Below are 6081 nucleotides of genomic sequence, written 5' to 3' on the forward strand. Positions count from 1 at the left end.
CAGTCCGCTGGCCAGCCAACGTGATGCCAGTAAGATGTTTTGAGAAACTGAGGTGTGAAACTAGTAACGTTCCATTCTCAGGGCAAATGGCCTTGAAGATCCTGCCGGTTTGGTGATCTGGTCTTCTTCCGTTGTCATTTCCCCCTCCCGTTCCCCACCACCACCCGTTTTCCACCATTTGACACATAGCTGTGGATTGCCCAAAATGCCTACCCCCTCCCTTCCCATTTGATGACAGAAACCTAGCAAGGCATCAGGCCAGAGGTGGGCAGCATTTACGTTAACCAGTTTGCTGAAAATGTGAGCGAGCACAAACACACACACACATTCTTATATTCAACACTATTCACTCACCAATGAACATAGTACTGTACACTAAATCTGCTATGGAAGCTTTAGAAGATGAATTATCTGAAAGAGTTGAGCAACTAAAGATTTTTCAATCCAGGTGACTTTAAATTAGCAGTTGGAAAAAGACTAGTGTTTTTAAAAACATACATAATAAAGTTTTCTTGGTTTGCCTCTTCAAAGTTATGCTGTCACCAAGCTTCCAACTCCTACAGTTAATATAACTTTTATTTTTCTTATATGTACCCATTTCATGTATTCACAACTATGTATACACTTATACTTATTATCTTGTAAACAATTGGCAAATCAAATAAATAAAATAAATATAGGTAAGCTGAACTTAATTAGACTTGCTGACCTCCTAGTTAATAGAATTGTAGTTTGATTATGACTAAGTACTGTAAGAATTCAGATGCATTACTGATAGTAATATAGGTAATATTTTATAAATGTTATTGATCACCTCCAGGGGTGGGATTCAAATTTCTTAACAACTGGTTCTGTGGGCGTGGCCTAATTTGTGGGTGTGGCTAGGTGGTCATGTGACTGGGGTGGGCATGGCCATGTGGCCGGCAACCCAAATTTAAGTGGTCCTCGCTTAATGACCAGGTCCCCACTTAGTGGCCAGTTGCTTAGCAATTCTAATTTACAACTGACCTCCACAGAGGTACTTGGCCTGTTTTTGGTGTTTTGATATCCATACGTACACACACAAACACACACACTTCAATTACTTTTAAGAGTCCCTGACACTATAGCTAATTAGTGTTTAAAAGATGTTATGGAAGAGGAACAAGTTTCACCAGACAAGACTGAGTTGGAACTGAAAGTGGATTTGAAAATGACAGTCTATAAAAAAGATTCCTTAAGCAAAGGAGAAAGAAATATCAAGATGAATCATAAAATAATTTTTATTTATGTATTTATTTATTTCTTTAGTATCTGTTTTGTTTGTATGATTAATAAAAACAAAAACAGATAGTAAAAAAGTAAATAAATACATAAATAAAAAAGCAACTTACCAAAAATGAGGCAGGCGACCAGCTTAGTATTATCTGCAAATTTGTTAAGTTCTCCTTCTATTACCTCATCTAAGTCATTTATGAAGATATTGAAGAGCACTGGGCCTAAGATGGAACCTTATGGTACCCCACTCCATGTAGATGTAGTACCGTTAAGGCCTACTTGTTGAGTACGGTTTGTCAGCCAGTTACAAATCCATCTGATGGTGATATTATCTATCCCACTTTTTTCTAGCTTACCAAGAGGTAGGTTGTGGTCCACTTTGTTGAATGCCTTGCTGAAGTCTAAGTATTATGTCCACAGTATTTCTCTGGTCTACTAATTTAGTCACTATGTTGAAGAATGAAATAAGATTGGTTTGGCATTATCTGTTTTTAACAAACCCATCCTTGACTTCTAGTTATTATTTTACTCATTTCTAGATGTTGGCAGTTCTGTTTTTTTATGATCTTTTCCAGGATCTTCCTGGGTATTGATGTTAGGCTGATTGGTCTGTAGTTTCTTGCATCTGTTTTCCCCCTCCTTTTTTTGAAGATGGGAACCACATCAACTCTTTTCCAGTCCTCTGGGTGCTCCAGAATTTTTTGACAGATGTGGTACAGTGGTTCTGAGATGACTTTTGCCAGCTTTTTAGAACTCTAGAATATAATCCACCAGGTCCCAGTGATTTCTATTCATCAAGATCAGATAGGTGTTCTCTTACTATTTTTTTTTTTTTTTTGCTTATTTTAACTTTTATTTCTAGTCTGTCTTTTACAGTTATGTTTTTGGTAGGTTGGACTATAGTTTCTTTTTGCATGAAGACCAATGCAAAGAATGAGTTAAGGAACTCTGCTTTCTCTCTGTTGCCTGTTACTTCCTTGTCATCTTCTCTCTTTAGTGGACCAACTGTTTCCTTGATTTTTTTTTCTTGTTATTTATGTGTTGGAAGAAACTTTTAAAAATTGTCTTTGACTTTTGTTGCAAGTCTATGTTCATTCTTAGCTTTGCTTTCCTGACTTTGTGTTTCCAGATTCTGGCTGTCTGCTGATATTCTGCCTTACCCATGTGTTCTTCCTTCCATTTTTTGTACTTCTCCTTTTGGTCTTTCAATTTGTTAAAGAGATCTTTATGCAACCATGCTGGTTTCTTCTTGGATTTCTTGCTTTTCTTTTTCAGTGGTATTGTACTGGACTGGGCTTTTATGATCATATTTTTCAGAGTTTCCCAAGATTCTTGAGTTATTTTCCCCTTTAGGATTTTCATTCAAGGAATCTTTTCCAAGTTCTCTGAGTTTATTAAAATCAGCTCTTTTAAGATCTAAGACTTAACAAATCCATATATTTGTTAGTAGGTTGGCAACAAGTACATCTATTTTTTTCTGCTTGGTTGGGTGGCTTGTAGTATACACTCATGGCATTGTCATTCTTTTATTCTTTTAGATTGAACCATATGCATTCTAGAAGGTTTTCAACTTTGGTTTTGTGCATTTATGTAGCAATCTAATAGTCCTTTATAATACATACAGTGCAAGTCCATCTCCTCTTTTATGGGGTCTGGGTTTTTTTTTAACAGTTTGTATCCTTTCATCAGTTTGTTTCAGTCATGGGTTTCGTCCCACCAAGTTTCTGTAATTCCAGCTACATGTATTAATCGTTCAAATTTGTTTGTTCCCCAAACCTTGTGCATTTGTATATAGGCACTTGAGGTCTTTATGTCTAACTCTGGGTATGCTTTCTATGTCTTCTATTTGGTGTTTGAATTTGTCTTCCTTCCCATCTTTCCTTACCTCATTATTTGACTTGTTTTCTAGGGGTTTTTGCTTGGAATTAGCTCCTGGAGACCCTAAAGATTAGTCAACCTCCCCCCTCAATTTTAGTTTAAAGTCCTCCTGATAAGTTGAGCCAGTCATTTTCCAAAAACGTTCTTCCCAGTCTTTGTGAGGTGCAGCCCATCCCTTGCCAAAAGCCCATCATGGAGATAGTACAGACCATGGTCCAGAAATCCAAAGTTTTTTGGGTGACACCAACCCTTTAGCCTAGGGGTGTCAAACTCAATTTCATTGAGGGCCACATCAGGGTTCTGTTTGCCCTCTGGGGGGCAGGGGGTGGTGGCATGGCGTGGCCAGTTCAACATCACTTGTGTCGGCTGTGTCTTTGGTGGCCCGAGTGCTCTGCCAGCGAAAACAGGCTCCTGTGCTCTGTTTTCAGCTGCGATGCTTCCTGCAACCCTCTGCCAGTGAAAATAAAGCTCTAGAGGGCTTCCCACGGTCCCCATGAGCTGTTTTTCCTGTCAGAGCCACCACGAGCTGATTATATACTGTTTCCAAGGCAGCCCTGCGGGCCAGATCTAAGCACCCCATGGGCCAAATCCAGCTCCCAGGCCTTGAGTTTGACACCACTGCTTTAACCAAGGGTTCATTTCTAGAATCCTTTGTTCTCTTACCGGATGTTGACTTTTCGTTGGCAGTACAGATGAAAACATTACTTGTGCACCAAACTCCTTAACTTTCTTGCCTAGCTGCTCGTAATCACTCAATATTGTTTTCAAGTCCTTTCTTGTGTCATTCGTCCCCACATGTAGTAGTAGAAAAGGGTAGTAATCTGTGGGCCTAATTATTTTGGTAATATTCTCAGCTACATCCTTGATTTTTGCTACAGAGAGACAACATATCTGTCTAGATTGTATGTCTGGTCTGCAGATGGCTGGTTCTGTTCCTTTGAGAATAGAATCTCCTATCACCAACACTTGCCTTCCCTTTTAACGGGTGGAGTATGGGGTGCTTTTCTGTTTATCGCAGGTGAGTTTGTTGATGTGACTTTTTAAGGGATATTTGATGATGTCTCTTTTCTCAGTGTTTGCACGTTTTCTTTGAGGGGAAGTTGTGGGTCTGAGTATTTTCAACTGGGGGAAAAATCGGTTGCTCAGTTTTAATGGGACTGTTTCTGATAAGGTAGGTTGGGCAGCAAGTTTTAGATGTGTGCTGCTTCTTTCTTTGATTATTCCTTCTATGTGTGACATACCTCAATTTGTCTTCCTCCAAGGGTTTATCAGCACGGTCAAATCCTCTGGGAGTTATTTATTACTTGGTTCAATTTGGGCATAGATTCCTTGGGTAGGTTGGAGTTTGGCTAGAGCTGCCTCTAGATCCCTTACTTTTCCCCCTAGTAGTTCATATGGCTTACATTTAATACATGTATAATTTGGGCAGAAGCACAAACATGGAACATGCATTGCATACCACAATAGTATCAGCCAACTGTTCCATGAGTTTGTTCCTTTTTGCTGGTTCTTTTAAGGGTAAAGCTTTGTATCTTGTTTTTTTTTCCCTATCTTTTTTTCTGCCTTTTTGTGCTTATTACTATTATGTTAATTTTATGTTCCCCTTTCTTCTCTATATTTTTTAAAAGTTTTTGAGCTCCAGTTCCCCCCATCTTATTAAGATTTGCCTTGATTGATCTTTATTAATCCTATTCTTCCTTGATTTCTAATTTTCTACTTGTCTTTATTATTTGCCTATTTATTTAGCTTTTATTTTCTGTCCTGTATTTATTTTTATTCTCTACTGGGGTCTTCCCTCCCTGCCTATTGTAACCTCAGGCTTAATTTGTTGCTTTCTGTCGTTCACTGCTCCGGCCTCATTTTCAGCCTCGTTCCTGCTCTGGTCAGTTCTCTCGGCCTGCTATGCAGCTTTCCGCTCCACTCAGCTCCATCGTCATTTTCCCCATTGCTCTTGGCGCTGCTCTCAGGCTCTCGCTCACTTGCATTGCCCTGTGCTGCTGCTGGCTCCCTCTCCTCCCTTCTTTTCTGCCGGTCTGGAGCCACGCGGCCCATTTACTTGTCTTCCCACCAGCAAACAGGACTGCCTGGATGGTCCCCAGCGAGCTTGCTTCTCTTCACTTCCTCCTGCTCTGTTCTCTCACCGGGTCAGTAGTCCATAGCAAGGGGTGCCTCTCCCATCCTCTACTCCTCCCTGTTTTGCTCTCTCACCTGTTCGCCTCTTTGTTCTCTGCTGGTCTTGCACTGCCCTCAGTCTGATGGCCTCTCCACCCCACAGCTTATTTTCCTAACTGCTCCGCACCTGGCCCCACTCACTCACCAGCTCGCCTCTTTATTCTCCACTGGTTGGCTTTGCTGCCTGCAATTGGTTTGCCTCTCTGCTCACCTGACTTCAATGGGCTTCTGGTCTCTTGGGTAGGCCTCTCAGGTGCAGCTGGGCTTCTCTCTCAATTTCTCCAATCTTCCTCTCCTTTTCCTTTCTCTGGTCCTTTTTTTCCCCTATGACTTATTTTTCCTTCTCTACCTCTCCTCCTACCGTTTTATTTTTAATAGCAACTTTTCTACCTGCAATGTAACTATGCTTCGTTGCCACCATTGATCTGTCCTTGATTTTTTTGTTTTTTTGAAGCTGAAGATTAGGATGGCTTGAAAAAATCAGAATCGCATATGACAATAGTTAAAAGTAGATTTAAGTCTCAGAAAAGTGAATAGCATACAGTAAATACCTTCAAGCCAGTGTTTCTATGCCTGAGCATGCTTCAAACAGAAGCATGGAACCAACATGGCTATTGCTGAGGACTGATAAAATGAGAAATAGACTGCTGCATCAAACCCTTTTTACAAATCATTTTTTTCATTGTACTACTTTATAAATTTCTTAAACATGACCAGTGTTATTCCTCTCCTTGAACAAAACAATCTGAACAAAAGCAATAAAACTAGTCTAAT

The sequence above is a fragment of the Notechis scutatus genome, chromosome 6 (assembly GCF_049901735.1).
Source record: "Notechis scutatus isolate UNSWTSFEM ecotype Mainland chromosome 6, rNotScu1.2, whole genome shotgun sequence".
In the NCBI taxonomy this organism is placed as follows: Eukaryota; Metazoa; Chordata; class Lepidosauria; order Squamata; family Elapidae; genus Notechis; species Notechis scutatus.